Raw genomic sequence first — 11,690 nt, 5'->3', positions numbered from 1 at the left:
TCCGTACAGTAGCTCTCCGGTGACGCTGTAGCTGCCATGCTCCTGCTATCCCACACCTTTGTGATGCTACTGCAGAATGTCGCTGCTCCTTTTCAATAGCCAAAACACATCTAGCACAACCGTTTTCAATGCAAAGATGAACACTGTGACTTTGTAAAGTTATGTGTTGCTTTCAATCACAATCTCAATCAATTTAGGGCAACCACAGCTGTGGAAACATGCCCTGCTTTCTAAACTTGTCTGATAGAAAGTAGCAGATGTATAACAGATACAAGTCATGATTTGCTGTGGTAATGTCAAAGTCCATTTTACAGCTTTCCCGCAAATATGGATGTATATCAGTGATTGCTGCTTTAAAGCAGTGGGTTTATTCCTGTTGCTCGAGGACTGTATAGTCTTACAGGAGATCACTGTCCCAGAGATGAAGACACTTGACAGCAAATACAGGCTGGCCGTGCACAGTGAGGACTGGACTGGTTCAGCAGATCCTTCCCACTGAGTAACTGGTGCCATCACTACATTGGCCACCTGAATACATGTAGGCTATCTCCAGGAAACCTCCCCTGCTCTGCTTCCTGTATGTTTCCCCTGAGGACATCCACAGGCACTGTGGACACATGTGAGACATTGAGGACAGGTTTCAGTATATGTCTGGGCCCTGCACATGTAGCCTGCCATCCCAGTCTGGAACCTCTTTGTTCATTGTCGATTTCCAAGGGGCTTTATCAACGGCCGTACACCAAAACTGGATAGAGCTACACTTTTCTAAGCAGATCAGGCAGTGAAATTCCTATCGGTGTGTAAATCAGTGGTGATTATGAACAAAGCTGAAGAGAGTTTTTTTTTTACTCCGGGCCCCTTTAAATAATCACAGGGAGATGTGTGTGTGGGTACAGTGTGCAGGTGTGTGTGTGTGTGTGTGTGTGTGTGTGTGTGTGTGTGTGGGTGGGGGGCTGAGAAACATTTACAGTATTGAAGAAAACACGCATGCACACACAAACATGGGCAAAGGCTGCCCACATACCATAATATGGCCTCTGCACTTCCTGTTCCTGCTATTCTTCGTTTTCCTGTGCCTCCCAGCTAACATCTTTCTGCGCATCATGTTGAAAATCACATACAGCCTATAGCATGTGAATTTATTATGTGAAGTCCAAAAACTACATGCGCAAATATATGAATCTTTGGTGCTCCACATGTGATTAACGTGTGGAATGTTTAATTTCCAATGACTCCCAAAACGACATATGACTGTTCTATTTAAAGGACCCATGACATGGTGCTCTTTGGATGCTTTTATATAGGCCTCAGTGGTCCCCTAATACTGTATCTGAAGTCTCTTTTATATAGGCCTCAGTGGTCCCCTAATACTGTATCTGAAGTCTCTTTTATATAGACCTTAGTGGTCCCCTAATACTGTATCTGGTCTCTTTTATATAGACCTTAGTGGTCCCCTAATACTGTATCTGAAGTCTCTTTTATATAGACCTTAGTGGTCCCCTAATACTGTATCTGAAGTCTCTTTTATATAGACCTTAGTGGTCCCCTAATACTGTATCTGAAGTCTCTTTTATATAGGCCTTAGTGTTCCCCTAATACTGTATCTGAAGTCTCTTTTATATAGACCTTAGTGGTCCCCTAATACTGTATCTGAAGTCTCTTTTTATATAGACCTCAGTGGTCCCCTAATACTGTATCTGAAGTCTCTTTTATATAGACCCATCCACCCCCCCATCCTTGCTGCTCTCATAGTTTGTCGGCTCACTTCCTGGTTTGCTCTTGGGATAATTACTACAGCGGAGAGGTCGCTGCCTAACAACAAACCTAATTATGGGTCGTTATTTCCCTAAACCTAACACCTTTTATTCCATGATGAAAGCTGGTCATCTATTGTAACATACATGATTTTGAGCTGCACCATGAAGGATGAAACTATGAACCTTTCACTCCAAACCTGTCTTTGTACGGTGAGTGTTTGAATATTAAAAAGATATAGTGAGTCCAGGGAGTTCTGTACAGAGAAGACTGTATAACACTGCTGTCCCTACTACAGATCAACCATATTAACTCCTGTCCTTCGTCCTCTGTGATTGGTCAGCAGGAGGGATCTTCCTCGCTGATTGGACCATTGTATCCAGACCACTGAAATTAATCTTCATTTGTGCAACTTTTAAAGACAATAAACACAGCGTCTCTCTCTGGGTGGCCTAAACAGATGACTCCTAAAGGGTCAGTTATATTTCTACGTTGTAGTACAAAGATATTAATTAATGAAAGCATTTACATAAAGTGATTAATTTGATGCGCTACATTTACTCTAAAAAGCTGCGAGATCAGGCAATCTGCCTCCTGTTCCTTGTGGTTCTGTGAGGAGGAACTTAAAGAGAAACTGAACCGCACCTGAGCGTCCAGCTGTTTAACTCCGCACCATGCCGCAGTGATGACATCACAGCTGGGTGTTATCAGAGGACAAACATGAAGCTTTAACTGGACAGGACACTTACTCTTTAATGTCAAAAGTTGTTAACATAGATGTCAAACTTCTTGACTCATGTTGAGACTGAGGCCCTTCGATCACATTGTGTTTTATTAGGAATTGTTAGTTCACTTCATGGTTGGTTGCCACCCCTTCTGTTCCTTTTTTTATTGTGTTAATCTATTCCCCGTTTCCTTGTTGTTTACTGTCTCTTGTGTTCTCTGTTGCATTTTACCCTGTTTGCATCCTTGTGTATATTTTATGCTTCAGTTTCCTGTTTTATTTTGTAGTGTCTGTTTCTCCCATGTCATGTCTTGTTTACTTCCTGCCTTGTGTTTTTCTGCCTTTGTGATTGTCTGCCCCACCCTGATGTGTTCCACCTGTTCCTGAGCCCTCGTGTCACTTGTCCCTTGTTTCACCCTTGTTACCTTGTATATTTAGTCTCTGTGTTGTTTTTGTCTGTTGTCAGATCATCATGTGTGTGTGTATATGTGTGTGTGTGTGTGTGTGTGTGTGTGTGTGTGTGTGTGTGTGTGTGTGTGTGTGTGTGTGTGTCCATATCCTTTGTCTCGGTGTTCCTCAACGGTTTTTGGTACCATTTTTGCCTGTTTAAATCCTCAAGTCACCACTGCCCTGTTGTCTCTGCATTTTTGGGTCCGCCATTTCCCTAAACCTAACACCTTTTATTCCATGATGAAAGCTGGTCATCTATTGTAACATACATGATTTTGAGCTGCACCATGAAGGATGAAACTATGAACCTTTCACTCCAAACCTGTCTTTGTACGGTGAGTGTTTGAATATTAAAAAGATATAGTGAGTCCAGGGAGTTCTGTACAGAGAAGACTGTATAACACTGCTGTCCCTACTACATCCCTAATACAACCATATTAACTCCTGTCCTTCGTCCTCTGTGATTGGTCAGCAGGAGGGATCTTCCTCGCTGATTGGACCATTGTATCCAGACCACTGAAATTAATCTTCATTTGTGCAACTTTTAAAGACAATAAACACAGCGTCTCTCTCTGGGTGGCCTAAACAGATGACTCCTAAAGGGTCAGTTATATTTCTACGTTGTAGTACAAAGATATTAATTAATGAAAGCATTTACATAAAGTGATTAATTTGATGCGCTACATTTACTCTAAAAAGCTGCGAGATCAGGCAATCTGCCTCCTGTTCCTTGTGGTTCTGTGAGGAGGAACTTAAAGAGAAACTGAACCGCACCTGAGCGTCCAGCTGTTTAACTCCGCACCATGCCGCAGTGATGACATCACAGCTGGGTGTTATCAGAGGACAAACATGAAGCTTTAACTGGACAGGACACTTACTCTTTAATGTCAAAAGTTGTTAACATAGATGTCAAACTTCTTGACTCATGTTGAGACTGAGGCCCCTTCGATCACATTGTGTTTTATTAGGAATTGTTAGTTCACTTCATGGTTGGTTGCCACCCCCTTCTGTAGCGTTAGCTTAGCAGCCAGGCAGCTCAGGTTGTGTTTGAACTTTAGTGTTTTTGGTCAGCCAGCTATTTGTTCAAATTCTCAATGGATAGGAGGTTCTCTTTCCTCTGCGCCTCACCTCTGTAATCCCAATGTCTTTGGCCTAATTGTAAATCCCTTCATGCTCTGCTGCTTAGGGTAAACCTTTAGCTTCCACAATGCAACTCAACAAAGACAGCCTAACGTCTGAATAGTTTTAAGATTCCAACCCAAACACAAACAAGAAGACGCCAGTGAAACAAGAAACAGACTGATACCAGCAGCTCCAACACATCACCAGTCTCAGGAAACCTCCATACTGAACAAACTGAACATCATGTAGAAGGATGTTCTGAGGCCCACATCTGCTAATGTGTGTGTGTGTGTGTGTGTGTGTGTGTGTGTGTGTGTGTGTGTGTGTGTGTGTGTGTGTGTGGTATGCACGCTTAATAAAAACCTCCTTACATGTGCATGCAGCACTCCAAAGCAGCAATGTGGGCTGCACACATGTACATACACATGGCCTTCATTCACACTGAGGCGACTGCTGCGATCTGAGGATTTTTTTCTATTTCCAGAGAGCCAACTGTTACACAACAGACCGGCACACCAGGAGTAACTGCAGGAGCGACCCTAGTCCTTCAATAACTTGATGTATGTAAGCAAAGCGTCCATGTCCTTGTCCACCATGACCAACTACAGAAACACAACTGTGAATCAGTGCTGCTGCTGATCCGTCTGCCGGATGTCTGCTAACAAGTTTTCCCTCTTAATTTTATCATTTGAATACAGTTAATTTTGTGTTTATGTGGTGCATGGTGCTTACAACAAGTCTGATGTTTTCTTTATAGCTAACTAAAATCTGGTAGCTGGTTTCAGCGTCATCTTCTGCAGCCTGTCTGCTATGTCAATTCAGTGTAGCCACAGAGTCATACCCTCTGTTTGAAAAACATCTATAATAAGGCCCTTTAAAGGCCACAATTACCAGTTGTGCTCTGAATGTGACTATATTTAAGCCACTGCTGCATAAATAGGGTGGAAACAGCTGGCTGCATGTGAAACATTCTATCTTAATGCAGTGTGTAGATTGTGGGTGGCACCAGATGAACGCCTGTTGTACAACCAACCAACCTTCTTACCTCCTGGCATGGACATGTCTTACAGCACCTTGGTTTCATGTATCAACTAGACATCAAGGACCTTTTTTGACTGCAATAAGTCTCCTTGACTTTTGTGTCTTCTGTTGTTTGAGCCCCTAAAAGTGCTCATATTATGCTTTTTGGCTTTTTCCCTTTCCTTTATTGTGTTCTATATCTTTTTTGTGTGCAAGTTATAGGTTTACAAAGTGAAAAAGCCCAAAGTCCACCTCAAAGGGACTTACCATCGCACCAACAAAAAACACTGTTCACAAACTGCTCCAAACAGCTCTATTGTAGTCCAGCCTTTACTTCAGAGACAAACGTGGTCACTTTGTAACACATGTTATAATTAGCTAGCATGGTGCGCCCTCATACTCTGCTTCTGACTGGCTAGTAGTCCTTACCAAGCTACTGAACATGTGCGACTCCCAACAAAGATGGAACAGAAGTGTGATGTCTCACTCTGTAGCTAAAAAAGAGAGCTCAACACACAGGGTGAAAAGAGGAGCTGCAGCAATGTGCAGTACAACAAAAATATGGTGTTTTTTGAAAATTAAACCCCATAAACCTATTCTGATATAACCTCTAAATACAATTATGAACCTGAAAATGAGCATAATATGAGCACTTTAACACCAGGTGGCAATGCGGCCTTAGAGTCATTCGAATGACAGTTGCCTGTTTACACATCCAGCACACACAGAGCAACATTAGCCTTCATTTGGAGTTGTGTTTGTGTCCACCTGACAGATGAAGTCCAATATTGTATCTGCTTTGGTCTCTGCCAAATGTTAATGATCAGCAGCAGAGCTGTGTGTCAGCCGTTGGTAGCGTGCAGTGGCTTTAGCTTCCGATGAAATGCTGCTGGACACGGCGTTGATGAAATTGAACAGGAAGGTTGCGGGCCGTGAAACCAAAACATCGAGCTGAGAGAACTGCAGACTTCTCTGTGTGTTTGACACCTTTACATTACAGTCATTTTACCCATTGTTCATACACAAATTTTGATTAGTGCAGCTTTAGGTTTTCTGCAGGCAGCTATGTCTGCTTTCTACCATCGGCAGTCTACTACTGTTGGTTTGTGGGCATCTTTCTTTTATTTTTATCAATATACAACAATAATTATGGTAAGCAGCTGTGCCCATACTGCCATACTTACGTAGGTAGCACAACAGTTCAGCCAAACCCTCCTGGTCCTCAGGGCTCCCTCCACTGACCAGCTAAAGCTGGGATGATCCAAACCACAGAGAAAAATCCCATTTTGAACCAACACTCAGTTGGTGGTGCTGGACCGCTTTAACCCTGAAATAACCCAAAGACTCAATTTAGACAAATCCTTTTTTGTTTGCACTCATTGGAGGTCAGTGGGAGGTATGCAGGGAGACTATAACTTGTTATTTTCCATTCAAAGCTCCATTTGCATTTCAACAGAAAACTGTGGTTTGATGTTTTTACATTAGTTTTCTTAATGTGGATTTGAAAGGGAGATGTGGCTTACAGTAAATGCATGCTGTCAACATGAATGTATTCTCAGTCACATCACATGGCCACGTAAACACTCAGTTCATTTTCATGATGCAGCAGCCACATTTACAATCATATTTATACAAATAAGATTACAATGAAGGCTTTGGAAATACTGTAATCATACCCAGGTACAGAATCAGTACAGAGGACAGGACCGAACGATGCTAAAATTAATAAATAAGCCATCAGGTAACCACTGGAAATCAAATTAAGGGGGGAAGTAATGTGGACATTGGCAGGAGGCGTCCTCCCCCTCTCTCATCAGGACAAGCTGTCCACTCTGAGGCTGCTGCAAAGGAAGATTGTCTCTGGGCTTTCCTTTGTTGTTGCTGCTATTACAGTATGGTCTGGTTGTATTAGTCTATATCCACGACGTTCCACTTCCGGGATTGCGCCGGATGTCCCTCTTTTTGGCCGGATGTCCGGTACCTTCCTCTTTCTTTGTGTTGGCATTTTAAACTCCGTTGGATTTCTGATGACTATGGTTAACTGCTCCTCAGATCTCTGCAGGGTAAATCCAGACAGCTAGCTAGACTATCTGTCCAATCTGAGTTTTCTGTTGCACGACTAAAACAACTTTTGAACGTACACATGTTCCACCAAAACAAGTTCCTTCCCTTAGTACCGCCCAAGACGATTGTGATTGGTTTAAAGAAATGCCATTAAACCAACCAATGCCATTGGTGAGAGAACCTGACTAGAATTTTGAAAGATGACACTGGTTGTAATGTTTTCCTTAAGAACCGTAGCTGAACAACAAAAAGAAAGAAAAACCCCTGATTCTTTATATAATGTGTTTTTTTTACTGATGTCACAGCATCTGCCCCAGCTGTTTTTATTCGATCCAGTCCGTCCCTCTGTCCCTGTCTCCAGACACTCCCCCCCCCCCCTCTCCCCCAGGCCCATGCATCTCTTCAGAACTTCTCCATCCATCCATCAGCTGACTGGGACTTTCCCACTGCTCCAGTCACTCCTGTGTCCACCTGCTCCTCATTCTCCATTATGTTTCATCAGAAATGTTTGCACAGATTCCTGTGAGATGGTAAATAGTGGAGACAGGAGATTTTGCCCATTGGTTGGAAGTTGTGTGCAAGTGCTGCCCAAGAAACATGTCCCAAACCGGCCTTATGGGGGTGCTATAATTAAAGGTCAAAATTTAGAGCTTTGAAAAGTCACAGCTCTTAAGCTGTAAGTAACGTGGTACAGACATCTGTTTTCATCCTTCGTGTTTATTGACATATGCATATTAGTACGAAGTACCACAGCAATGAAATATAAAGAGTGCCAAGGCACACTGTATTTCATTGCTGTGGTACTTCGTACTAATATGCATATGACAATAAACATGAACTTGAACTTGACTTGAACTTGAACAAATGTGCCTCAAGAACCACTAAAGTCCACCTGGTATTCCGCCTTCTTTGAGAAACATATTTTTGACTTCTCATCCTAAACCGTAGGTCAGTTTGTAACCAAAATGTCTGTGGAACATTAATGGACCAAGCTTATCAAAATATATCAAACGCTTGTTGATGTCTTATTAAGTGTTCAAGATATTGACCAATAGGCTTCAAAAGGGCGTGGCCTGGGGGACATTTGGCCATATATGAATTAATGAGTCCGAACATCACAAAACTTGGTAGATATTTATGTTTGTTAGTTTGTAAAATGATCTTAAAATGGGCCAATAGGGGACACCATATACATCTTTTCCATTTGGGCTAACTAGGCTAGCTTTTATAGAAACTGAGCTTTTGTTCTTAAGAATGGAAGCCTCTGTCTTGTTTGTGAAAATGCAAAATAGGGAGATTTGACTGTTTTTTTTTGTTTTTTTTTACATCTAGACCACTTTAGACCGGGTCCGATCGAAAGCTTTCAACTTCTAACGGTCTGTGTAGGCTTGCTGCTCCATTCTCTCACTACTGTGCTGCGACAGTATTTCAGAGCCCCCTCTAAAGGGCCAGTTTGTGTAAATACAGGCTCCAGTTGGTTTTCTCCAGGACAAACAGCTGAGCGTGTGCCCTCATGTGTCTGATCAAAGCCAGAGTCAGGGAAAACAAAAACAGATAAAAAAAAGACAAACTGAGTGAAGAGAACATCTCAAAAACAGCAAGCTGAAAATAACACATGCGTCATCATTGCAGTGCCGGCTGTGGATACACTGGAATTAATCAGGAGTACAAAGACATGCAGAAACAACGTCTGTGATGCAGGCCAGAAGAGGTCTGTTAAACTTCATCTGAATCCCACTGTGTTCACAGACTGATCCCAAACACTGGGACATTTCCCAAAGACACTGAAAGTTGAACTCTGGCAGGAGAGGGAGAGCAAAAATGTTGTAGGACTAACAAACCACCTCATTGGCTCTTGTGGTCATACATTTCACATTTTCTAAGCGGATAATCCATATTTTTATATGGACGATGAATCAAATGTGTTTGTGTAATGTGAAGAGTTTTGCTTTGAGAATTATCAACTCTGCAGTCTCTACAGAGCTGTGTTGTCATTGTTTCACTCTCGCTGCTCTCATTAACCTTATTGCTGCTGTTCACATTGGTAACAATGCTATTTGTGTGCACTTAAACAATTGTGTCCGTCTTGAAATTTTCAATTTTGCACAAGTTATAGCTAAACATCGCAACATGTGTTATGCAAAGGGATCATGACAGGAAAATCATGTTAGGAAAGTCATTAAGAGAAACTGACATCAATCATTCCAAGTCAAAAGGTCCGTGTGAAGTCACGACTCATGGTGTTAAAGTCAAAGTCGAGTTGTAAGTCCTCCTGACTCAAACCTCTGGTGTTTGACACCTTATCATTTTAAACTTCATCCATGATAGTGTTCTGTAACAGGTGCATTTGGTCTAAACCCCTTAGAGAATGCTTCAAAACACTGAATGTAAGCAAATGGAGCAACACATGAGCAGATGGCAGTTGTATGTGTGAATGAATACTGTGTGTGTGTGTGTGTGTGTGTGTGTGTGTGTGTGTGTGTGTGTGTGTGTGTGTGTGTGTGTGTGTGTGTGTGTGTGTGTTTTGCGGGTAATTATAAAACTTTTACTACAATAGCATCACAATAATATGGATCGCAGCTGTGGGAACATTACAATCATGTATGGAACCATGAGAATGTTCATTCAAAAATCCGTTTAATGGGCTGTACCTCCTCCTTTACAACCCCCGGACACACACATTGAGTGAATTTCCTTCAGATCTCAGAGGGGTCTCAAACGCAAAGTGGAAAGCAACATTAGATAATAGTCTGATTCCTGGCACTGACTTTCTGTTTGTGTCTTATATAGGTGCTGGAGTTCTGGAAGAAATTAGGAACCTCTTCTGCCTCAATATGTTCAACATGAATGAAGCGAACTGTGTGAAGAGCCAGGTTTTAATCAGTGAGACTGGCATTACGTTTCACATCCTTTAAATGATCTGCAGTCTGGATGGTTTCCATGGATTTGGTCTGAAATGTTCAAACAAGTCTAGGTATTATCAACAACTCAACTGTTGACTGGTAGAATGACAGGTATTCAAATTTGTGTAGGTAGATTCCATTTATCTCGAATAATATACTCTAACTGCAACTTTATGCGAGATCAATGAATCAACAAACAGCATCACTACTTTCCAGCAGAACACTTGGCCAAGACTGAGTTTGTGTTCTCATTCCAGGCGCACCAAGAACTCAGATTAATTACACACAGCTAGTAGAGCCAAACCCAAAACGTCCATTGGCGTCCAAGTGATTTCACAATGTTACGTCTGTTGACGATGTGGGTGTTTACAACCACAAGAGCACAAAAGAACAATAGAGCTGTGCAAACATTTTGAACGGTATAGCGCTTTGAGAAAATTCTTATAAAAGTACAAACATGAATCAGACAGTAACAATAAACTGTTTTGGATAAACTCATGGAATGTGTTGATCCATCCACTGCATATTGTGTCTAGTGTCTAGCTGATGAAAATGCGTTTGTGAATATGCATCACTATAGAGTAATATTCAGTTCGAATGACCTTTAACTTTTCAATGGTCTCATCCAGCAAGAAGCAACAGAAACAATATTAGTATTGGTCATTTTGTTTGCATTTCTTAGTTCCTCCGGGGACTAACAGCAGCAACAACCAAAAAGAAAGAACAAGAAAAATTCAAGTGATCACACACTTCTCCAGCAAAGTGACAGAATACCCAAATGGACAGAGGTTGGGAGGAAGAGGGGCTCTAAAGGGCCACAGTTCATTCATACCTGGGGGCCCCCCTGCCATGTTGATCCACATGTGACATATGGTTCAGTATTGTGAAAAAGCAGACTACGATGAAAATAAATCAAATCTGTGCCAGCTTTTCATGTTATAAAGCCAACAAACGTCGATATCAAATGGCCATGCTTGCTGTTTCAGTTAGACTGGGTAAACCCAACCCGATCTGCCGGCGATTTGCACCTCAGGCTGGAAACCTGTATGTTTATCTATCCTGCTTCCGTTACAAATTTGCAGGGACCAATCACAAACTGGCTTATCCACCTGGTGCGCTATTGGCGGGTTTAACATGATGACGATAGAGAAATGACGGCAAGCATCTTTTTGTTTACATTCAACATGGCGGCCACCGAAGCGCAGCAACCCGTTGATGCCGCTGTCGCTGCTGACGTCACCCGGATCGTTGGTCTGATTGGTTGAAGGACTATCCAATTGCGTACAGAGTCATTTGAACTATGCCCGTTGATCACGCCTCTTGTGCAGTAGAAAATACAGAGCAGACTCCCAGACTAATGTTCAATCTTAAAAGATTGAGCTTGTTCTGGTGATAGCCAGACTAGTTTCAGTAACACTGCCGTTAAAATAAATGTTGACGAGGTTTTCAGTTAAAGGGTTGTATGGTTGTTTATTAAAAAACAATAGATTGAAAACACTTTGTTAAGACATTTCAAAAAGGGAAGTCCTACTCCTTTTCGGACGAGAGTATGTATTTCAGTATTAAGAATTTTTTTATTTTGCTTTTTTTGCTTTTTCTTAAAGCCTAACTCTCGCCAAAATGCAACCTAGGGTGTTTTTTGTGAATGTACC

The sequence above is a fragment of the Sander vitreus genome, chromosome 22 (genome assembly GCF_031162955.1).
Source record: "Sander vitreus isolate 19-12246 chromosome 22, sanVit1, whole genome shotgun sequence".
Taxonomy (NCBI): domain Eukaryota; kingdom Metazoa; phylum Chordata; class Actinopteri; order Perciformes; family Percidae; genus Sander; species Sander vitreus.
This window is presented reverse-complemented; position numbering follows the sequence as displayed.